Here is a 25,977-nt window from a genome sequence, read left to right on the forward strand (position 1 = left end):
GATTATAGTATAATTAGCACTAGTGGAGTAGCAATATAATATAGTATAAAGTGTAATATTAGTGACCATAAAACAGGAATAATTTCACTAGTTAAGTAATAAAGTTATACTATAATATTAAAAATAAAATATTAATAATAATTATTACAATTTGAATAAGTATTAGGAGATTTGATCTTGGGTTCTAGGACTGATCGCCTTTTCCCGGGGTGAAGAAGGAATTTTTCCACCATGACCCAAATTGGCCGAACGTGTCCGGGGTTTTTTGCCTTCTTCTGGATCAACATTTTTAGGAATTAAAATCTAATTTTTAGTTTTAGTAAAATATCAATACAAATGTTAGACATAATGGTAAGAATAAAACAGCAATAATACAAAAATATCTAGAATAAAATATTAAGAGTAAAATATTAGTAATATAATAGTAATAATATCAGTAAAATAGCAGGAAACTAAAATAACACAAATAATAGTAATACAAAAATAGTATCTAAGGTAATGATTATAGTATTTAGTAAATAACTTATATATATTAGGATTTTGATCCAGGGTTCTAGGACTGATCGCCTCTTCTCTGGGTCAAGAAGAAATTTTTCCCCTGTGACATAAATTGTCCGAATGTGTCCAGTTTTTTTTTGCCTTCTTCTGGATCAATAACATTAGGAGTAGGATCTAATTAATAGTAAAAAGAGAAATAATAGAAATATTAGTAACAATAATTATAATATTAATAGTAAGTAAAAAAAATAGAAATAAATATAAAACAAAATAGAGGTAGTAATAAAATAGCAATATAAGTTATAATAGTATAGCATTATTAGAAATGGTATAATAATAGCATAGGACATTATTAGGCATCAGCAGGTTTGATCCAGGGCTCTAGGACTGATTGCTTTTTCCCCTTGACACAAATTGGCTTAATATGTCCAGGGTTTTTTGCCTTCTTCTGGATCAACAGCTTTAATTCTAGGGATCTCATAGTACTAGAGTAATAATAGCAATAATAAGTATAATAATATTGTAATAATAATCAATAGATTGTGAGGATAATAATAAGAATAAGATAAATACAACAAATAGGTTAGTTTGTTAGTGTAGGGCCCCATCTGATGAGGTCGCCTTGTCGTTGGCAGATGGGCTTGCACAATTTGATCAAAATGTGCACTAAGAACCTCAAATTTATAAGTTTAAAGAATAAGGAAGTAATAAAATACAGAAGATTATAAATAGAATTTTGTCTTGTCTCCTTTATTTTCCTGTAATCAAAAAAATCCAGCACATTTTAGACATTTGTATCTCTGTGTCATAATCATAGCAAGTTAAAATCGCAATGCGACACCATAAGAAATTGTTATATTCTATTTTGCAATGAGGCGCACAATGTAAACGTCAACTGACACATGCCTCCATGTAACCCTAGCATAAAATGTATTAAAGTAAAATGTATTAAGTTATTTCATAAACCAATAGTACAGGTGAAAATAAGAAACTTTGTAATATATTTTATTAAAGAGATCTGCTTTTTTCTCCTCCTGGACTGATCATTCATTCTCAAAGTCCTTAATTCTTGGGTAAAATCTTCAGTGAGTACAGATTTTCCCATTACTGAGATAGAAGATGCCAATTTGCACTCGTAAAGTTCTATGGAGGGAGGAGGGTGGAGTTATAGGTGGAGACAAACATTCTACTGCAAGTTCTCCTGAAACGACAATTTCACTCTAATGTGTAAATCATGATAGTTACCGTATATTTCAGACTATAAGATGCACCTAGGTTTTAGAGGAGGAAAATGGAAAATAAAAATTTAAGCACAAAATGTGATCATGATGTACTGTTATGGAGTGGGGGTCTGCTGCTGACACTGTTATAGGGGAAATGTACCCCAATTCTAAACTAATATCCCTCATCCTGGTATATACAGTACGGGAATAAGTATTTCATCCCTTGCTGTTTTTGTAAGTTTGCCCACTGACAAAGACATGAACAGTAGCGATGAGCGAGCACTGAAATTCTCGGGTGCTCGATGATCGGGTCGAGCAAATTGGAATACTCGGGTGCTCGACCCGAGCAACGAGCCCAATGTAAGTCTATGGGAAACTCGAGTATTTTTCAGGCGGTTCCCCCTAGCGGTCTGCAGAGGGCCTAAAAATTGCCCAAATCGATGGAATCAGTGCTCAAATGACATGGGAACAGCATGGGGAAGACTCCTGGAAGCATTTCTGACTCCCAGGTCACTGCTGTCAACAACGTTGTCAGTGGTATTACGCCACTTTTACGGACTCACAATAAAACATACAAAAATGAAACCAAAATGGATTTTCCTGGAAAATATGTTAAGGAACATCCTTTCCAGGGTAATGACTTGTATATAAGGCAAAATAAATAACCAAAAACAAAAATACTCCTCCACACCTTGGGCTATGTTCACACGTAGAGTTTTTGATGTGTTTTTTCACTTTTGCATTGCTTTCAACCAAGACAAATACATTCACTGGGAAATGTCATTTTAACATTTTACAACCTTATCTGGCCATGTGGAGTGTGACACATCATCAGACACATGCATACAGTGCTGAAAAGACATGAGAACAGCATGACGAAGACCTCTGGAAGCATCTCTGACTCCCAGGTCACTGCCTAAAAGTGTGCCCATCATAAGTGATCCTTGGCGCATGCAAAGATGCCTCTCGCCATGCACCTGTCGTTTCAGACTTGAAACAGTCACCGTCCACGTCATTGTCCCAGTGCAGCGTTCAGTTGTCCCTACCCCATTCCTTGGAATGCAAGCGCAAGTATGCAGCCAGCCACCCACCCACAGGCTGCGATACTATACTGCCAAATTTTTGACAGCTGCTTGCACTTGAAATGTGCCCTTTTTTCCACCTTCCACAAGCATGGGTCCCACAACATTACCTGTGCGCTCCCCAGTGCACTTACTGGGAAGGACCACCTAACCACAAACACGTGGACAGGTGAATGTAGCCAGGGATGGAACAGAGCCAGTCCACAGCTTTTTTTGCTGAGTTGTATTTCACCACAGCCATATTCTTTAGCTTGGTGAAAGGACTTGGGAAACCATATCTACCCAGCTGTCATTTCTCCCAGGAAGTCATCTAAAGCTGCTTTCACTTGAAATGTGCCCTTTAAGGCTCGTGGAGGCGGAAGCTTTTCATAACCTCAGGCCGGCGGCAGCCGGGTGTCCATACTCAGTCCCCAGCCACCACTATTTCTCCCGGTGTCGTCTCCGCCTTCAACAAGCACGGGTCCCACAACATTACCCGTGCCCTCCCCAGTGCACTTACTGGGAAGGACCGCCTAACCACAAACACGTGGACAGGTGAATGTGGCCAGGGATGGTACGAAGCCAGTCCACAGCTTTTTTTGCTGAGTTGTATTTCCCCACATCCATATTCTTTAGCTTGGTGAAAGGACTTGGGAAACCATATCTACCCAGCTGTCATTTCTCCCATGAAGTCCTCTAAAGCTGCTTTCACTTGAAATGTGGCCTTTTAGGCTTGTGGAGGTGCAAGCTTTTCACAACCTCGTGCCTCATGCCTCGCGTCCATACTCGGTCCCCAGCCGTCATTATTTCTCCCGGTGTTGTCTCCGCCTTCTACAAGCACGGGTCCCTGAACATTACTGCTGGTACTTTTCTGTGGGAATTTGCTTACCTCCTACCAGCCTGGAATATTTCCAGTAAACTATGGTATGATGCCATGGTATTAGCACTGCCCCCAGTACCAGTAGCAAAGCCATCCCCAATTTCCTTCTCAGGAATTTTATTTGTTAGACTGAGTGGCAGCCCAAATACATTAGTTTCTCACAAAGGAGCTGAAGATAGAGTGGCAGTAGGTGCAAGTTTCTCCAGCCTGTTAGTTATTAGAGGGTGAATGGCAGCACATTGCATCAGTGGTTAGCACTGAAGCCATGCAGCGCTGGGATCCTGGGTTCAAATCCCAGCAAGGACAACATCTGCAAGGACTTTGTATGTTCTCCCCGTGTTTACGTGGGTTTCCTCCTCAGTAAAAAAGCAGCCATAGAGTGTCCAGGAACCTCCCCACACACTTTTCTTAGCCAGGACTGCTTCTCGACAGGGTTGGACGGTCCCACGAGAGAATGCTCTGGTGTGCCCTGGCTTCTACATCAGGAGAGTTCATGATAGCGCTAACTTTGCAGCTGCTATGGGGCTCTTGAGCGGGGGAGACAGGTGAGCCCTCAGAATCAAATCCTCTGGTGACCACAATGCTTTTCAAACTGAAACAGCTTTTCAGTGGGAGTTATATTTCACCATAGCCATATTCTTTAGCTCGGTGAAAGGACTACCATAGAGGGAAACCATATCTACTCTGGCTTTCATTTCTCTGTCACCAGGTTCCGCCCATTGTCATACACAACCATGCCTGGCTGTATGTTCAGCAGTGAGAGTCACAGATCATGATGCTGTGTTATAGCTTTCAACCACTCTGCAGCGCTGGGCGGTTTGTCAATTAAGCAATAAGCATGTTATCTTCAGCACAGCCTGTTGCCGCTTTACCAAGGCAGTGCTGCAGTGCTTTCAGCTTGTGACTGATGTGGTCATTTTTGAGATGGAGGAGGAGGTGCAGGAGCTGAACAATGTGATTACATTGAGGTTCCATTAGCGACTCTGTTTTTTATACTAAAGAAAGATCCTACTGTTTTTTTTACGCTATTTTTTAAGACAAATGCATTCACCGGGAAATGTCATTTTAACATTTTACAACCTTATCTGGCCATGTGGTGTGTGACACATCATCAAACACATCCTGTTTCATTTATGATGGAGGGACTCAGAAAGTCACAAAGCCTATTTTTATAGGGCCATCAGGTGGCCCTTACTATTCTTAAAAGGCCAGCAGTCGGCCCTCGCTAGTGTTAAAGAGCCATCAGCCGGCTATGCTTTGCTGTTCCCATTATTAACGAGTGGGTCTCCTACACTGTTATTGCGTATCCAGTGATTACAAGGGCTGCCAAAAATTCGGACGCAACCCAATACGCATTAGAAGAGACATAGAGGAGGGTCTCAGTAAAAAAAATGTTCCCATTATAAAGGAGCATGTCTCCTATAGTGGTAATGCCCATGCTGTGACTGCAAGGGCTGCCAAAATTTGGGAAAAACCCCACTAAGAATTTAAAGACACATAGAGCAGGACCACAGTAATGACAAATTCCCATTAAAAAGGAGAGAGTCTGCTATACAGTTATAGGGTATGCAGTGAGTCCAACGGCTGACCAAATTTAGGAAAAACCCCACTAAGAATTTAAAGACACATAGAGCAGGGCCACCATAACGAGTACGACATGTTCCTATTAGAAAGGAGAGGGTCTGCTGTACAGTTATAGGCTATGCAGTGAGTCCAACGGCTGACCAAATTTAGAAAAAACCCCACTAAGAATTTAAAGACACATAGAGCAGGTCCACAGTAACGACAAATTCCCATTAGAAAGGAGAGAGTCTGCTATACAGTTATAGGGTATGCAGTGAGTCCAACGGCTGACCAAATTTAGAAAAAACCCCACTAAGAATTTAAAGACACATAGACCAGCGCCACAGTAGTGACAAATTCCCATTAGAAATGAAAGGGTCTCCCATAGTGTTGGCCTATGCAGTGAATGCAAGGGCTGCGAAAAATTGTGAGGCACTCTAATGCCCCTTGGAAGAGATTTAGAGGGTCTCATAAAAAATGTTCCCATTAGAAAGGAGTGGGTCCCCTATACTTGTAAGGCCCATGCACTAAGAATATGGGCTGACAAACATTTACCCCTGGGGGGGTATAGATGAACATACTGTATAATTTTTTTTTTTTTACGTGCATCATAAACACACTTTAAAAAAATTATGTGGGTGTTGCATCACGGACCATGGTCACCCTGGTGCAGGGCCGGCTCCAGGTTTTTGTGGGCCCTGGGCGAAAGAGTCTCATTGGGCCCCTTTAACAGATATTATGATTCAAGATGCACCCCATAACTGTGTAAGCCCCCCAACATGCAGCCCTGTGCATGCAGCATCAGTCAAATTCCACGTGCAAGAGGAATGAAATGCAACATCATCCCCCAACATATGCAAGGTCCCAACATGCAACATTAAGGGTATGTGCACATGGTCAGTAAACGCTGTGGATTGGACTCAGCATTTGACATTACATGCAAATTGGATGGGATTTGAAATCCCATGCCCACTATGCGTCTCTGTGCACCTGTGGATCACCTGCGGACACGGACATGCGGCGCGTCTTACCAGACCACATCATGTCAATTTCTTTTGCGGAGATGCTAATCTCCGCAAGAGAAATTAGATCAGTGCAATGTATTGACTGCGGTGAATCCGCATGGTTCTATGAACACATGCTGATCACCTGCGTGCAGAAATTTGGACACAGCATAAAGTATACTGCGTTCAAAGCGCTGACAGTTCGGATGGTGTGCACATAACTCATTCCCTGTACAAGCCCCCACAGCATGCAGCACATGCATGCATCACCCCCATCCCTGTGCTAGACCCTCAACATCACCTACTTACATATGCAAGCCCCCAACATGCAACATCAATTCTCTATGCAATCCCCTACAACATGCAGTGCCATGCATGCATCACCCCCTTCACTGTGCAAGCCCCACAACATGCAGGTAGCCCTGTGCATGAAGCATCAGCACATTACATTTGCAAGACCAATGACATACAACATCACCCCTTCCCTGTGCAAGACCCACAACATGCTACATTAAAGGGGTTGGTGTTGGTTATTTTAGTTTTTATGTATAGGACTAAGTGTAAATGGTCTGATACTGTGTTTTGGGGCATAAAATATTGGATCAGGTTATTAGATAGGAGGTTGCCTGCAGCTTGTCTTGCACACGTAATGTGCACAGTTCTGTAGGTTGTGGGGGCTCATATAAGTAAGGGGGTGATGTCTTGCACACGTAAGTTAGTGATGCATACATGTGCTGTATGTTGTGGGGCCTTTCAAAGGCAAAGGGTTGTCCACTACTAGGACAACCCCTTTTCAACCCCTACGCTTAGCCCCGATAAAATGAAAAAAGCTTATACTCAGCTATGATGCCGTTTCAGCGTTGTCAGACAAATCAAACATCAAGGGGAAGTCAGGGCTGTGGCTGGTCTCTGACTTCCTCTTCATGTTCAGTTTGTACGAAGGTGGGGACAGCAACACCAGCCCTGACTGGGCGCAGAGATCACATATCACAACCACCGCACAGGAGCCCGGAGACCGCTAATGCCGAAACTGCTGAAACGGCGATGGCAGGAGAGGTGAGTGTAAGCTTTTTTATTTCATTGGGGCCAAACGTGGGGTATGAACAGGGGTTGTCCTAGTAGTGGACAACCCTTTCCCTGTGAAAGGCCCAACAACATGCAGCACATGTATGCATCACTACCTTACATGTGCAAGATGTCACCTCCTTACTTATATATAAGGCCCCCACAACCTGCAGAACTGTGCACTGTCCGTGTGCAAGACCAACTACAGGCAACCCCCCATGTAATAACCTGATCCACTATTTTATACCCCAAAATACAGTATCAGACCATTTAAAACTTAGTCCTATACAAAAAAACTGAAATACATATTTCCTGTCTCCACACTGACCACTTATGCAGCTCCTCAATGCTCCCAGGATCTTTAGTGAAGTATAACCTCATCTCTAGCAGGGTCAGCAGCACCACGCTGCTTCCTGGTATCGGTTGGCACTGAACTGGAGGGGGCCCCGCCCCTTCCAATCACATCATCACCTCACAAGAGCAACTCCATTTTAGATGCTACTCAGAGAGAGCAGCGTTGTCCCAGACAGTCAGTGGGGCCCTCTGTTAGTCCAGGGCCCCGGCACTTGCCCGGGAGCGCCGGGTGGTGACGCCGGCCCTGCCCTGGTGATATGGTGGTGGAGGATGAGGATGAAGAGGAGGACAAGAGCAAATAGCCAAAATCAGGAAGCATATACCCATGTGTGGGTGTGAAAAGGTGCATGGGAATACACCTCCCTAAAAAAGACACTGGATTTGAGTTTAAGTTATGCTGCTATCATTCGGTGGTGTTGAGAAGTCTGGCCCGATCCAGCCCTTGTTCATTTTTATAAGAGTCAGCCTGTCAGCATTTTCAGTTGACAGGCAGATGAGCTTATCAGTTATAATTCCAACAGCGGCACTAAAAACCCGCTCTGATAAAACGCTAGCTGCAGGGCAGGCCAGGACCTCCAAGGCGTAGAGAGAGCCAGTTCTTTCCATGTATCCAGCTTGGATACCAAATAATTAAAAGGCACAGAGGAATCACGGAGGACTTTGGTACAGTCGGCAAGGTACTCTCTCAGCAACTTCCCAAACTTTGCACTCCTTGTGAGAGTACCCCGCACCTCAGGGCTTGTCCGATGGGAGGGTCTGAGAAAATTCTCCCAGAAATTTTACAGTGTTCCCCTGCCTCTGCTGGATTGCATTTGTGTCTCTCTCGCCTGTACTCCTTGGTTGTCCAAAGAACTGTTACCTCTGCCACCAGAGTTTTCAGATGGGAATTTCTTTAATAGTTCCGCAACAAGGGCCTTCTGGTACTGCCCCATTTTTGTAGACCTGTCCGCCTCAGGAATAAGAGATATAAAGTTCTCCTCGTAGCATGGGTCTAGAAGTGTCACCAACCAGTAATGACTGTCACCCAAAATTTTGAGAACGCGAGGGTCATGGGAAAGGCAGCGTAACATAAACTCAGCCATGCGTGCCAGACTACTAACAGGCAAGACTTCCGTGTCCTCACCAAGAGGATGCTTGACCATGCTCTCCTCCTCCTCCTCCTCCTCTCTCCTCTGGCCATCCACGCTGAACAGACGGTATGACAGTTGGGCAGGTAGTACCGTCTATAGCGCATGAAACTAGCTCCTGTTCTTCCTCCTCCTCCTCTTGCTCATTGTCATCCAATCCACGTTGGGATGAGATGAGGCTGGGCTGTGTGTAATCACCCTGTATGGTTCCTTGCTCCATCTCATCGTGCTCTGCCTGCAATGCATCCTCTTTGATTGTGAGCAGAGAGCGCTTCAGAAGACAGAGAAGCGGGATGGTGACACTAATTATGGCGTCATCGCCGCTCACGATCTTGGTGGAGTCCTCAAAGTTTTGGAGGTTGGTACATATGTCTGACATCCATGTACTGGGGTCTTATGTGTGGAGTCTGAACTGAATACCGATGGCCTTGTTGATGCTGGTACTCAACAACTGCCCTCTTCTGCTCACAAATCCTTCCCAACATCTGCAGTGTAGAGTTCCAACACGTGGGGACATCACATACCAGTCTGCTGAAACACGGCAAGGACGGCGGAAGCTGTAGGTGACTCTCTAAAATGGGCACACAGGCGGCATACTTTAACAAGCAGATCCGGCAGCTCTGGGTAGGATTTGAGAAACCGCTGAACCACAAGGTTAAGCACATGGGCCAGGCATGGTACGTGTGTGAGCTCGCCTTGCCTCAGAGCCGCCACCAGGTTCCGGCCATTGTCACACATGACCATGCCTGGCTGTAGGTTCAGCAGTGTGAGCCACAGATCTGCCTGCTCTTTCTGAGCTGTCCACAACTCTTCAGCATTGTGCGGTTTGCCACCTAAGCATATTAGCTTCATCACAGCCTGTTGCCGCTTGGCCGAGGCAGTGCTTCAGTGCTTCCAGCTTGTGACTGATGTGGTCATTTCGGAGATGGAGGCTGAAGAGGAGGAGGAGGCTGAGGAGGATGAGGTACAGGAGCTGTAGACTGTGGGGGCAACCCTGATTGATCTAGGGCCCGCAATCCTTGGCATCGGGAGGACGTGTTCCGTCCCAAGGTCCGATTGGGTCCCAGCTTCCACTATGTTAACCCAGTGTGCCGTCAGCCCACAAGCACTTGTCCACATGTCTGTGATTAGGTGGACTTTCCCAGTAACTGTGTTGTTGAGGGCATGGCTAATGTTTTGGGACACGTGCTTGTGTAATGCGGGGATGGCACAACCGGAGAAAAAGTGGCGGCTGGGGACCGAGTACCGAGGGACGGCCGCCGCCATCAGGTTAATGAATGCTTCCATCTCCACGAGCCTAAAAGGCAACATTTCGAGCGCAAGCAGTCATGAAATGTGGGAATTTAGTAGTGTGGCCTGTGGGGCGTTGGCTGCGTATTTGCACTTGCGTTCCAAGGATTGGGGTATGGACAACTGACGCTGCGCTGGGACAAGGACGTGGACGTGCTTCCTGATGCTGCTACTTGAGAGTGTGCAACGACAGGTGCAGGGCAGGAGGCATTTTCGCAAGCACCATAGACAGGGGATTGGTTTGCATGCACAACAGCGGAAGAAGCAATGGTGCCACCCGCAGACACTGTTCCTGGACCCTGGGGTTCAGCCCACAAACTCGGGTGCTTTGTTGCCATGTGCTTGATCTTTCTGGTGGTGGTCAGGCTGGTCGTTTTGCCACCCCTGCTGATGCTGGCCTGGCAGGTGGTGCAAATGGCCTTTTTGGGGTTATCGGCAGAGTCTTTAACCCCTTTACAACCCAAGGTGGTTTGCACGTTAATGACCAGGCCAATTTTTACAATTCTGACCACTGTCACTTTTTGAGGTAATTACTCTGGAACGCTTGAACGGATCCCCTTGATTCTGAGGTTGCTTTTTCATGACATATTGTACTTCATGATTGTTGTAAAATTTCTTTGATATCACTTGCGTTTATTTGTGAAAAAAACGTAAATTTGGCAAAAATTTTGAAAATTTTGCAATTTTCAAAATTTGAATTTTTATGCCCTTAAATAAGAGACATATGTCACACAAAATAGTAAATAAATAACATTTCCCACATGTCTACTTTACATTAGCACAATTTTGGTACCAAAATTTTTTTTTATTAGGGAGCTATAAGGGTTAAAATTGACCAGCGATTTCTCATTTTTCCAACAAAATTTACAAAACCATTTTTTTTAGGGACCACATCATATTTAAAGTCACTTTGAGGGGTCTTTATGACAGAAAATACCCAAAAGTGACACCATTCTAAAAACTGAACCCCTCAAGGTGCTCAAAACCACATTTAAGAACTTTATTAACTATTCAGGTGCTTCACAGGAATTTTTGGAATGTGGAAGAAAAAAATTAACATTTAACTTTTTTCACAAAAATGTTATATTAGACCCAATTTTTTTTATTTTCGCAGGGATAACAGGAAAAATTGGACCCCAAAATTTGTTGTGCAATTTATCCTGAGTAAGCAGATACCCCATATGTGAAGAAAAACCACTATTTGGGCGCACGGCAGGGTTCGGAAGGGAAGGAGCGCCATTTGACTTTTTGAATGTAAAATTTGCTTGAATAATTAGTGGATGCCATGTTGCATTTGGGGAGTCCCTGATGTGCCTAAACAGTGGAAACCCCCAACAAGTGACACCATTTTGGAAACTAGACCCCTCAGTGAACTTATCTAGATGTGTGGTGAGCACCTTGAACCCCCAGGTGCTTCACAGAAGTTTATAACATTGAGCCGTAAAAATAAAATGTTCACATTTTTCCCACAAAAATGTTTTTCAGCCCCCACTTTTGCATTTTCATAAGGGTAACAGAAGAAATTTCACTATGAAGTTTGTTGTGCAATTTCTCCTGAGTTAGCAGATACCCCATATGCGGGGGAAAACCACTGTTTTGGTGTGCGGCAGGGTTCGGAAGGGAAGGAGCGCCATTTGTCTTTTTGATTGTAAAATTTGCTTGAATAATTAGTGGATGTGCCCCTGATGTGCCTAAACAGTGGAAACCCCCCCACAAGTGACACCATTTTGGAAACTAGACCCCTCAGGAAACTTATCTAGATGTGTGGTGAGCACCTTTAACCCCCAAGTCCTTTACAGAAGTTTATAACATGGAGCCGTGAAAATAAAAAAATCAAACTTTTTAAACAAAAATGATGTTTTAGCCGTATTTTTTTTATTTTCACAAGGGTAAGAGGAGAAAATGGACCTCAAAAACTTTTGTGCAGTTTCTCCTGAGTACGCCAATACCCCATATGTGGGGAAAATACAGTGTTTGGGCGCACGGCAGAGTTCGGAAGGGAAGGAGCACTGTGTGACTTTTTGAACGCAAAATTGGCTGGAATCAGAACGCCATGTCGCGTTTGAAGAGCCCCTGATGTGCCTAAATAGTTGAAACCCCCCACAAGTGACCCCATTTTGGAAACTACACCCCTCAAGGATTTTATCAAGGGGTATAGTGAACATTTTGAACCCAGAGGTACGACACAGAATTTGATGACATTAGGTCATCATATTGAATAAGTTGTCATTAGTCTTGAGCGCAAGTGCTCGCTACTTGAGTTTGCATCGGGTACTCAGGTATGCACCATGTATCACGGGTGCTCAAGTGAAATGCTCGAGTCCCCGCCCGCATGTTTCACGGTTATTAGACACCCCCAAAAAAACATGCGGGGATCGCTCGTGCATGACAGGTAATCCCCGCGAGGTTTTTTTGGCCGCGAAGCAAATGTGGCAGAGACTCGAGCACACGCGATACTCAATGCATACCCGAGCACCCGAAGCAAACTAAGTAGCGAGCACTTGTGTTCAACACTAGTTGCCATACTTTTGAAAAAAAAAACCCTAACCCCAACCCTGACCCCAACCCTAACATTAGCACAACCCTAACCCCAACCCAAGCCCTAGCGTTTTTTTTTACGCCGTTCCTAGTGCAGTATAAGCGATTAGACGACCTTATTCTTCGGGTCGGTGCGACTACAGAGATACCAGAATCATATCGGGTTTTTATGATTGACAGCTGTCACACACTAAAAGACACATATTTTGTAAAATCTAGTTTTTGCATCGCCATATTTTGAGAGCTATAATTTTTCCAAATTTTGGCCGACAGAGTCATGTGACAGCTTGTTTTTTGCGGGATGAGTTGACTTTTTTATTGGTTCAATTTTCAGGCATGTCACATATTTTGATGGCTTTCTATTCCAGCTTTTGGGAGGCAGAATAAACAAAAGCCAACAATTCAAGAATTTTTTTATTTTTATTTTTTTATTCTGCTCCGCGTGTGGTAAGATTGATAAGGTAGCTTTATTCTTCGGGTCAGTACGTTTACAGCGGTACCACATTTATATAGTTTTTCTATGTTTTGGCGCTTTTACACAATAAAAGCTATTTTATAGAAAAAATTATTTTTTTGCATCGCTTTATTCTGAGAGCTATAACTTTTTGATTTTTCGGATGATGGAACTGTATGTCAGCTTGTTTTTGCGGGACAAGATGACGTTTATTTCGGTACCATATTTATTTATACTCGTCTTTTTGATTGCGTGTTATTCCATTTTTTGTTTGGCGGTATGATGATAAAGCATTGTTTTTTGCTTCGTTTTTTTTTTTTTTTTTTTTACCATGTTCACTGAAGGGGTTAACTAGTGGGACAATTTTATAGGTCAGGTCGTTCCGGACGCGTCGATACCAAATATGTGTACTTTTATGGTTGTTTTTTTTTTTTTTCATAATAATATTTATTGATGAGTACATTATATTTTTATTTTTGGTGGATTATTATAATTTTTTTTTTTATATCTTTACAATTTTTTTTTATTTTTTTTTTCACTTTCTGAGAGTTTTTTACTTTTTTACTTTGTCCCACTCTGGGACTTTCACTTTTTATATTCTGATCGCCTGCATAGCATAGGAATGGAGCACCATCCCTGAGCTATGCAGGCAGTCAGCACTGCACAGTGAGAAGATTGTTTGGTCGTGCACTGCGCATGACCAAAAAATCTTCCTGCTGTCTGATGACCCGTATGTTGTCATGACAACATCGGGTCATCATAGCAACACCCGGGAAGCCGCGGCAGACAGCGCTGGAGGCCGGATGAGGAGGTGAGTATTGCGATCACCTCCCCTTAGCCACCGCAATGCTGCGATCGACTTCGATCGCAGCATTGCGGAGGTTAATGTGCTGGGAGCAGTGCGGGACCACTCCCTGCACATAGTACTGGGTGTCAGCTGTAACAATCAGCTGACACCCACCGGCGATCGCGCCCGCACAGCCTGTGTGCCCATGCGATCGCGATGACGTACTAATACGGATCAGGCTCTTAAGTCCCAGGGCACAGACGCGTATTAGTACGTCATGGGCTTTAAAGCGGTTAAAAAACAACCAGACTCGGGAAGACCTAACAGTTGTACTGGCAACTTCCTTCGTGTTGGTGTTACGGGGAATGGTTGCCTGCCTTCTTTCTGCGGCCACCACACTGCTTCTTCTTGCCTGTTGGGGTGCTCTGCCTCCCTTCCCCCTGTTTGCTGCTTTCCTCGCTCTGCATGTCCTCCTGCCAGGTTGGGTCAGTTACTATATCATCCACCACTTTGTCTTCCACTTCCGCACTCTGGTTCTCCTCCTGACTTTTTGGCAATTGTGTCTCATCATCGTCCACCTCTTGTGACACTTTCCCACCGTCGCCTTCGTGTGACCGTGGCTGCTCAAATATTTGGGCATTGCTACATGCGATCTCCTCTTTCCCCGCTTCAAGTGGACTGGGCGAGAGGCCCGAATCTAAAAATGGAAAAGTGAACAGCTCAGCTCAGTGTGGGATCAGTTGTCTCTGGGCACTCGACATGGTGGGAGGAAGGAGGTTCAGGGTGAGGAATATGCGGTCCAGACTCACAGCTACTGAGACTTGACCGTGTGGAAGACAAGGTGGTGGTGGTGGCTAAGTGACTGGAAGCATTATTTGCTATTCAACCAATAACCTTTTCACACTGCTCTGTGTTCAATAGTGGTGTTCTGCGGTCCCCTATTAATTGGGACAGGAAGGTCGAGCAAGAAGATGTAGGTGTTTGTTGTGGCACAATTTCATCTTGCGCACTGCCTCGGCCTCTGCATGCACGATCATCACCATCACGTCCAGTTCCCCGTCCCTTGCCATGTGCCTTGCCCATTTTAAATGGAGAACAATATCTTCCATGCTCACTACAAATGACTGAATTTGCAGCGAACTTATATGTGATCCGTGTGACGGACAGACCACAGTTTTAAATACCTGGCCTGTAGGTAACTATTTTGAACAGCAAACCGGTGTCAAAAACTTTGCTGACACACTGAAAAAAAAATTTAATGGAGGCCAGAAATGACAGTATTTTCTGAAAACATATATGTGATCCGTGTGACGGAGAAAGCACAGTTTTAAATACCTGGCCTGTAGGTAACTATTTTGAACAGCAATCTGGTGTCAATTGCTTCACTGACACGCTGAAACAAATTCTTAATGAAGGGCAGAAACGGCAGTATTTTCTGAAAACTTATGTGATCCATGTGACGGAGAAAGCACAGTTTTAAATACCTGGCCTGTAGGTAACTATTTTGAACAGCAAACCAGTGTGAAAACCTTTGCTGACACACTGAAAAAAAAATTTAATGGAGGCCAAAAATGGCAGTATTTTCTGAAAACCGTATATGTGATCCGTGTGATGGAGAAAACACAGTTTTAAATACCTGGCCTGTAGGTCACTATTTTGAACAGCAAACTGGTGTCAATTGCTTCACTGACACACTGAAACAAATTTTTAACGGGGGTCAGAAATGGCAGTATTTTCTGAAAACGTATATGTGATCCATGTGACGGAGAAAACACAGTTTTAAATACCTGGCCAGTAGATAACTATTTTGAACAGCAAACTGGTGTCAATTGCTTCTCTGATACACTGAAATTTTTTTTAATGGAGGCCAGAAATGGCAGTATTTTCAGCGTAATTATATGTGATCCGTGTGACGGACAAATCACAGTTTTAAATAGGTGGATTTTTAGCGCTGTAATATGGAAAGGATCTGGCTGTATTCTACAGTGCCAACTAGCAAATTTCACAGAAAAACTGTGCTCTCTGGATTGCTTTTTAAGCAAATAATGAGGATTAAGATCCCAAAAAAAATTATTCCTGGCCCCTGAGACCTGGGCCTATTTCTAGAAATATCTAACAGCAGCAGCAGACAAAACTGGAATGGAGCCTCTTGTGCTATATGCACTGCAGTCTGCTGTATACCCTGCCTGCCTGCCTATATACACTGCCTGCCTGATATCACTGCAGATGGATTAGTCCTCAGAAGGACTTTTTGTTGAGATGGATATGTTTCTCTAATATAGTTTGGTACACCTACACTAACTAGAAACAAACAAATCTCTCCCTAGCTCAGCAGCACCCCTCCCTACACTGTCTGATTCCGGAGTGACTGTGACGAACATGGCGGCACCAGGCCTGATATAGACCTGATGACGCTGTGCGGCCAGCCAATCACTGTAATGCCACAACCAGTATGGCTACAGCATTACAGTGAGTGGCAGGCAATCCCTGCATGTTCATTGGCTCTCTAAAGAGCGCCAAACATGCAGGGAGGAGACCCGGGCTCCCGCCGAGTAACCCTGGAAATACTCGGCGAGCGCCGAGCATCTCGAGCAGTTAGATGCTTGGGCAAGCACCGAGCAGTAGCGAACATGCTCGCTCACCACTAATGAACAGTCAATAATTTTAAGGGTAGGTTAATTTTAACATTGAGAGATAGAATATCCAAAAAAGAAATAAAAAAAATCACATTGTATAAATTAAATAATTTTTTTTGCATTTTGCAGTGAGAAATAAGTATTTGATCCCTCTGGCAAACCACACTTAATTCTTGGTGGCAAAGCCCTTGTTGGCAAGCACAGCAGCCAGACGTTTTTTGTAGTTGATGATGAGGGTTGCGCACATGTCAGGAGGAATTTTGGTCCACTCCACTTTGCAGATTATCTCTAAATCATTCAGACTTTGAGCCTGTCTCTTGGCAACTCGGAGCTTCAACTCCCTACATAAGTTTTCTATGGGATTAATGTCTGGAGACTGGCTAGGCCACTCCATGACCTTACTGTGCTTCTTTTTGAGCCACTCCTTAGTTGCCCTGGCTGTATGTTTTGGATCATTGTCTTGCTGGAAGACCCATCCATGACCCATCTTCAGTGCTCTTACTGAGGGAAGGAGGTAGTTGGTTAAAATCTTGTGATACATGACCCCATCCATCTTCCCTTCAGTACGGAGCAGTTGTCTTGTCCCCTTTGCAGAAAAGCACCCCCAATGTATAATGTTTCCCCCACCATGCTTCACGTGGGACATGGGACAATGTTCTTAGGGTTGTACTCATCCTTCTTCTTCCTCCAAACACGATGAGTTGAGTTAATGCCAAAGAGCTCAACTTGTGTCTCATCTGACCACAGCACCTTCTCCCAATAACTCACAGACTCATCCAGGTGTTCATTGGCAAACTTCAGACCGACCTGCACATGTGCCTTCTTGTGCAGGGGGACCTTGCGGGCACTGCAGGATTTTAAACCTTTAAGGCGTAATGTGTTACCAATGGTTTTCTTTTTTATGACTGTGGTCCCAGCTGCCTTGAGATCATTAAAAAGTTCCCCTGTGTAGTTTTAGGCTGATCTCTCACCTTCCTCATGATCAAGGATACCCTACGAGGTGAGATTTTGCATGGTGCCTCAGGTCGATGTCGATTGACAGTCATTTTGTATTTCTTCCATTTTCTTACTATTGCACCAACAGTTGTCTCCTTCTCACCCAGCGTCTTACTTATAGTTTTGTAGCCCATTCCAGCTTTGTGCAGGTCTATGATCTTGTCCCTGACATCCCTAGAAAGCTCTTTGGTCTTGTCCATGTTGTAGAGGTTAGAGTCTGACTGATTAATTGAGTCTGTGGACAGGAGTATTTTATACAGGTGACTATGTAAGACAGCTGTCTTTAATTCTGGTAACGAGTTGATTAGGAGCGTCTAACTGGTCTATAGGAGTCAGAACTCATAATGGTTTGTAGGGGATCAAATACTTATTTCTCACTGCAAAATGCAAATAAATGTATCTAAATTATACAATGTGATTTTCTAGATTTTTTTCTGGATATTCTATCTCTCAATGTTAAAATTAACCTACCCTTAAAATTATAGACTGTTCATGTGTGTCAGTGGGCAAACTTACAAAAGCAGCAAGGGATCAAATTAATATTTCCCCCACTGTATATGTCCCCATCCTGGTATACATATATATATATATATATATATATATGTATATATATATATATATATATATATATATATATATATATATATATATATATAATATATATATATATATATATGTCCCCCAATCCAGATATACAAGTGCTTCTCAAAAAATTAGAATATCATCAAAAAGTTAATTTATTTCAGTTCTTCAATGCAAAAAGCGAAACTCATACATTATATAGAGTCATTACAAACAGAGTGATCTATTTCAAGTGTTTATTTCTGTTAATGTTGATGATTATGGATTACAGCCAATGAAAATACAACAGTAGTATTGACCGAGCACTAAAATGCTCGGATGCTCGAAGCTCGGGCCGAGCTCACCGTGATACTCGGGTGCTCGACCCGAGCAATGAGCCCAATGTTAGTCTATGGGAGACCCGAGCATAGACCCCCGGCAGTCTGTAGAAAGCCTAAAAGGTGCCCAAAACGATAGTGACAGTGCTCAAAAGACATGGGGATAGCATGGACATCGCCCCAGGAAACATTTCTGACCCCCAGGTCACTGCTGTCAACAACGTGATCAGAGGTATTAAGCCACTTTTACGGGCTCACAGTAAAACGCTCAAAAACGAAACTGAAATGGTTTTCCTGTGAAATGTGTTAAGGAACTTCCTTTCCAGGGTAAAGACTTGTGTATAAGGTTAAATAAATAACCAAAAACAAAAATACTCCTCCACACCTTGGGCTATGTTCACAAGTAGCATTTTTTATGCGTTTTTGCACTTTTGTATTGCTTTCAACCGTGACAAATGCATTCACCGGGAAATGTCATTTTAACATTTTACAATCTTATCTGGCCATGTGCTGTGTGACACATGCATACAGTGCTGAAAGACATGGGAACAGCATTGGGAAGACCTCTGGAAGCATCTCTGACACCCAGGTCACTGCCTAAAAGTGTGCCCATCAGAAGTGATCCTTGCCGCATCAGAAGATGCAGACTTGCAACTATCCCTATGCAAGTCCTTGTCCCAGGGCAGTGTTCAATTGTACCTCCCCCATTACTTGCAATGCAAGCGCAAGCATGCAGCCTGCCACCCACCAACCCCCAGGCTGCAATACCATACTGCTAGCTTGCACTTGAAATGGGGCCTTTTAGTTTGGAGGAGGCCGAAGCTGGCCACTACCTCATGGCTGCTTTGGCAGCGAGGTATTCATACTCAGTCCCCAGCCGCCCAGCGGCCGGGTGTCCACACACGGTCCCCAGCCGCCAGGGGCCGGCCGGGTGTCCATACTCGGTCCCCAGCCGCCCCGCGGCCGGGTTTCCACACACGGTCCCCTGACACCTGGGGGCGGCCGGGTGTCCATAAATGGTCCCCAGCCGCCCCTATTTCTCCTTGGAACTTCCCCCCACACTTTTCTTAGCCCGGCCTGCTTTAGGGCAGCACTGGACAAGCCCACCAGAGAAGCAGACTCCTCTGGTGGGCCCTGGCGTGTCCATCAGGGGAGTTGAGAGTGCCAAGGTGAGGAGCATGATGATGATGATGATAGAAGTTAGCATCTGCCTTTTTTTCTTGGAATGCAAGCGTAAGTGTGCAACCGGCCACCCACCCACCCCCAGGCTGCAATACCATACTGCTAGCTTGCTTGCACTTGAAATTGGGCCTTTTAGGCATGTGGAGGCAGACGCCGGCCACCATGTCAAGGCTGCGTTGGCGGCCTGGTATCCATACTCAGTCCCCAGCCACCCGGCGGCCGGGTGTCCACGCTTGGTCCCCAGCCGCCAGGGGGAGGCCGGGTGTCCATACTCGGTCCTCAGCCGGCTGGGGGCAGCCGTGTGTCCATAAACGTTCCTCAGCCGCCCCTATTTCACCTTGGAATGTCCCCCCACACTTCTCTTAGCCCGGCCTGCTTTAGGGCAGCATTGCACGTGCCCACCAGAGAACCAGACTCCTCCGGTGGGCCCTGGCTTCTCCATCAGGGGAGTTGAGAGTGCCAAGGTGAGGAGCATGATGATGATGATGATAGAAGTTAGCATCTACTTTGTTTTCTTGGAACGCAAGCGCATGTATGTAGTAGCGGCTAGGCCTGAGGTGGTCAGTGTTTTGGCGCATATCCTACCTCCTCCGAGGATTGATGGATGTTTTCCTGATACTATCCCAGTTCTATGACTCCCGTTAAAACAAAGCTTCAGGTGATGAATGATGGATGAGGTGGTGGCAAAGGAGAAAGAGCAGGAGGAACAGGGACCATTCACATCAATATCAGGCCAGTCAACCACACATGTCTTGTAGGATATGTTTCTGTACCAAAATGAGCGATTTGGCTACACAGTTATAGGGCATGCAGAGAGTGCAATGCCTACCAAAAATTTCGAGGCACACCAATGCCCCATGGAAGTGACATGGAGGTCAGAGGGCCTTAACTAAACCTTTTTTTACATTTATAGCAACTAGGTCTCCTGTGCACTGTTGGCCTAAGCAGTGAATGGAAGGCTTTCCAAAAATTATGAGGAACTGCAATGCCCCTTGAAACAGACGTGGATTACAGCATACTAAAAACGTTCTACCCATTATTGGGGAGTGGGTCTCCCTTAGTGTTCGCTAATGCACTGAAAAGGAAAAGCTGACTAAAATTAGGAGGAAATGCAATGCCTGTTGGAAGAATGGTGGAGTTCGCAGTGGAATAAAAAGACAATATCAATGCCCCTTGAAAAAGTGGTGGAGGTCGCAGTTGCTTAACAAGATGGTTTTAATGCCCCTGAGAAAAGTGGTGGAGGTCGCAATAGCTTAACAAGACGATTTTAATGCCCCTTGGAAGAGATGGGGAGGTCGCAGTAGCTTAACAAGACGGTTTTAATGCCCTTGGGAAAAGTGGTGGAGGTCGCAGTGGAATAAAAAGACAATATCTATGCCCCTGGGAAAAGTGGTGGAGGTCACAGTAGCTTAACAAGACAGTTTTAATGGCACTTGGAAGAGACGTGGAGGTCGCAGTAGCTTAACAAGATGGTTTTAATGCCCCTTGGAAGAGACGTGGAGGTCGCAGTAGCTTAACATGACGGTTTTAATGCCCCTTGGAAGAGACGTGGAGGTCGCAGTAGCTTAACAAGACGGTTTTAATGCCCCTTGGAAGAGACGTGGATGTCGCAGTAGCTTAACAAGACTGTTTTAATGCCCCTTGGAAGAATGGTGGATGTCGCAGTAGCTTAACAAGACGGTTTTAATGCCGCTTGGAAGAGACGTGGAGGTCGCAGTGGAATAGAAAGACAATATCAATGCCCTTGGGAAAAGTGGTGGAGGTCGCAGTATCTTAACAAGATGGTTTTAATGCCCCTTGGAAGAGGTGTGGAGGTTGCAGTGGAATAAAAAGACAATATCAATGCCCCTGGGAAAAGTGGTGGAGGTCGCAGTAGCTTAACAAGACTGTTTTAATGCCCCTTGGAAGAGACGTGGAGGTTGCAGTGGCTTAAAAAGATGGTTTTAATGCCCTTTGGAAGAGACGTGGATGTCGCAGTAGCTTATCAAGATGGTTTAAATGCCCCTTGGAAGAAACGTGGAGGTCGCAGTGGAATAAAAAGACAATATCAATGCCCCTGGGAAAAGTGGTGGAGGTCGCAGTAGCTTAACAAGACGGTTTTAATGCCACTTGGAAGAGACGTGGAGGTCGCCGTAGCTTAACAAGACTGTTTTAATGCCCCTTGGAATAGACGTGGAGGTCGCAGTAGCTTAACAAGATGGTTTTAATGACCCTTGGAATAGACGTGGAGGTCGCAGTAGCTTAACAAGACGGTTTTAATGCTCCTTGGAAGAGACGTGGAGGTCGCAGTGGAATAGAAAGACAATATCAATGCCCCTGGGAAAAGTGGTGGAGGTCGCAGTATCTTAACAAGACGGTTTTAATGCCCTTGGAAGAGGTGTGGAGGTCGCAGTGGAATAAAAAGACAATATCTATGCCCCTGGGAAAAGTGGTGGAGGTCGCAGTGGAATAAAAAGACAATATCAATGCCCCTGGGAAAAGTGGTGGAGGTCGCAGTAGCTTAACAAGACCGTTTTAATGCCCCTTGGAAGAGACATGGAGGTCGCAGTAGCTTAACAAGATGGTTTTAATGCCCCTTGGAAGAGACGTGGATGTTGCAGTAGCTTAACAAGATGGTTTTAATGCCCCTTGGAAGAGACGTGGAGGTCGCAGTAGCTTAACAAGACTGTTTTAATGCCCCTTGGAAGAATGATGGAGGTCGCAGTAGCTTAACAAGATGGTTTTAATGCCCCTTAGAAGAGACGTGGAGGTCGCAGTGGAATAGAAAGACAATATCAATGCCCCTGGGAAAAGTGGTGGAGGTCACAGTATCTTAAAAAGACGGTTTTAATGCCCCTTGGAAGAGGTGTGGAGGTCGCAGTGGAATAAAAAGACAATATCAATGCCCCTGGGAAAAGTGATGGAGGTCGCAGTAGCTTAACAAGACTGTTTTAATGCCCCTTGGAAGAGACGTGGAGGTTGCAGTGGCTTAAAAAGATGGTTTTAATGCCCTTTGGAAGAGACGTGGATGTCGCAGTAGCTTATCAAGATGGTTTAAATGCCCCTTGGAAGAGACGTGGAGGTCGCAGTGGAATAAAAAGACAATATCAATGCCCCTGGGAAAAGTGGTGGAGGTCGCAGTAGCTTAACAAGACGGTTTTCATGCCCCTTACAAGAGCCATGCAGTACAACATATTAAAAACATTATTCCCATTATTGGGGAGTGGGTCTCCCATATTCTTTGCCTATGCCTTCCGAGCAAAAGCTGCCAAAAATTAGGATGGGGGAACTTGCAATGCTGGCAACACGGACCACGGTCACCCTGGTGGTATAGTGGTGGTGGAGGCTGAGGATAAGGAGAAGAGCAAAATACAGCCAAAATGAGGAAGCGTATACCCATGTGTGGGTATGAAGCGGTGCATGTGAATACACCTCCCGAAATAACACAGTGGATTTGACTTTATGTTACTCTGCTGTCATTTGGTGATGATGAGAAGTCTGGCCCAATCCAGCTCTTGTTCATTTAGATAAGGGTCAGCAAGTCAGCATTGTCAGTTGACAGGCGAGTGTGCTTATCAGTTAGAATTCCCCCAGCGGCACTAAAAACACGCTCTGATAACACACTAGTGGCAGGGCAGGCCAGGGCCTCCAAGGCGCACGGAGCAAGTTCATTCCAAGTGTCCACCTTGGATACCCAATAATTAATAGGCACAGAGGAATCACGGAGGATGCTGACACGGTCGACAAGGTACTCCCTCACCATTTTTTTAAACTTTCCACTCCTTGTGAGAGTACCCCGTGCCTCAGGGCCTGTAAGCTTGGCGGGTCTCAGAAAACTGTCCCAGAATGTTGACAGGGTTCCCCTGCCTCTGCTGGATTGGAGTTGCGTCTCTCTCGCCTGTACGCCTTGGTTGGTCAACGAACTGTGACCTCTTCAGATGGGAATTTTTTTAACAGTTCTGCTGCAATGGCCTTCTGGTAGTGCCCCATTTTTGTAGACCTCTCCACCTCAGGAATAAGAGAGTGAAAGTTCTCCTTGTAGTGGGGGTCTAAAAGTGTCACCAACAAGTAATGACTGTCACCCAACATTTTGATAACGTGAGGGTCACGGTTAAGGCAGCGTAACATAATGTCAGCCATGCGTGCCAGACTGGTAACGGGCAAGACTTCCGTGTCCTCACCAAGATGACGACTGACCATGCTCTCCTCCTTCTCCTCCCCCCCCCTGTCCTCAGGCCACCCACGCTGAACCGACTGTATGACAGTTGTACAGGTACTACCGTCTACAGCGCATGATACCAGCTCCTGTTCTTCCTCCTCCTCCTCCTCTCCATCATTGTCCCCCAATGCACGTTGGGATGAGATGAGACTGGGCTGTGTGTAATCGCCCGCTACGGCTTCTTGATCCATCTCATCATACTCTGGCTGCAATGCCTCCTTTTTAATTCTCTGCAGAAAGCGTTGCAAAAGATAGACAAGTGGGATGCTGACACTAATGATGGCGTCATCGCCACTCACCATCTTGGTGACCTCCTCAAAGTTTGTCAGGATGGCACAGATGTCAGACATACAGGTCCACTCCTGAGGTCTAATGTGTGGAGTCTGACCTGAATATCGACGGCCTTGTTGCAGCTGGTACTCCACAACTGCTCTCTTCTGCTCACAAATCCTTTGCAACATGTGGATGGTAGAGTTCCAATGTGTGGGGACATCACACACCAGTCGGTGTGCCGGAAGCTGCAAACGCTGCTGCAACATAGCAAGTGCGGCGGAAGCTGTAGCTGACTTCCGAAAATGAGCTGACAGGCGGCGTACTTTGACGAGCAGATCTGGCAACTCGGGGTACGATTTAAGAAACTGCTGAACCACGAGGTTAAGCACATGAGCCAGTCATGGTACGTGTGATCTCGCCTCGCCTCAGAGCTGCCACCAGGTTACGGCCATTGTCACACACGACCATGCCGGGATGTAAGTTCAGCGGTCTCAGCCACAGATCTGCAAACCCCAAAAAAGAGGTATAAAGAAACTGCAATAGTATCAAATCCAATTAGTAATATATTTTATTTAATTCAAATACAAACAAGTAAAAAAACAGACAACAAGACAATAAAATAAATAAAACATAATTAAAATACAGCTCAGGAGGGGGGAGGGGGATGCTCACAATAAATATTCCACATGGATCTCCTATATAAAGACGTGTATATATATGAATGACAAACAAATTTTATTCACCGTAATTAAATATATAAAAAAATAAATTAAATACACATAATCATCTCTAATAGCAGCATAATATTCAAAAAAACAGTAAATATGTATTTTAATTATGGTTTATTTATTTTTATTTTCGTGTTGTCAGTTTTTTTACTTGTTTGTATTTGAATGAAATAAAATATAATATTAATTGGATTTGATACTATTGTAGTTTCTTTATACCTCTTTTTTGGGGTTTGCATTTTGAGTTTTGAGGTATTTGGATTTATTTATTTTTGTAATTTGTGGTATTTCCTTCTCTCTATAGGATTTATTCAGCCACTGATCTGCCTGCTCTTTCACAGCTGTCCACAACTCACAAGCAGTGTGAGGTTTATCACCTAAGCTTATGAGTTTCAGCACAGCATGTTGCCGCTTGGCTGAGGCAATACTGCAGTGCTTCCAGCTTGTAACTGATGTGGTGATATCTGAGATGGAGGCTGAACATGAGGAGGAGGAGGAGGAGGAGGAAGATGCGCAGGAGCTGTACACTGTAGGGGCAACTCTGACTGACATAGGGCCCGCAATCCTCGGTGTGGGGAGGATGTGTTCCGTCCCAAGGTCCGACTGGGTCCCGGCTTCCACTATGTTTACCCAGTGTGCTGTCAGGGAGATATACAGTCCCTGGCCACAAGCACTTGTCCACGTGTCCATTGTCAGGTGAACTCCACCAGTAACTGCGTTGTTGAGGGCACGGCAGATGTTTTGGGACACGTGCTTGTGTAGTGCGGGGATGGCACACCGGGCAAAATAGTGTTGGCTGGGGACCGAGTACTGAGGGACGGCCACCCCCATAAGGCTGCGGAAGGATTCCGTCTCCACCAGCCTAAAAGGCAGCATTTCCAATGCAAACAGTCGTGAAATGTGCGAATTTAGGACTGTGGCCTGTGGGGCGTTAGCTGCGAATTTGCACTTTCGTTCAAAGCTCTGGGATATGGACAATTGAACGCTGCGGTGGGACGTGGATGTGGATGTTGATGCTGTTTCTTGAGAAACTGCCATAACAAGTGCATCTTTGCATGCAGTATGGACAGGGGATTGCCTTGCACAAACAACAGGGGGTTCTATTGCATGCACAACAGCGGAAGAAGCAGTGGTGACACCCGCTGACACTGGTCGTGGACCCTGGGGTTCACCCCACAAAGTCGGGTGCTTTGCTGCCATGTGCCTGATCATGCTGGTGGT

Source organism: Phyllobates terribilis, unplaced genomic scaffold (genome assembly GCF_046119375.1).
Source record: "Phyllobates terribilis strain yellow unplaced genomic scaffold, ASM4611937v1 Scaffold_2__4_contigs__length_985480577, whole genome shotgun sequence".
In the NCBI taxonomy this organism is placed as follows: Eukaryota; Metazoa; Chordata; class Amphibia; order Anura; family Dendrobatidae; genus Phyllobates; species Phyllobates terribilis.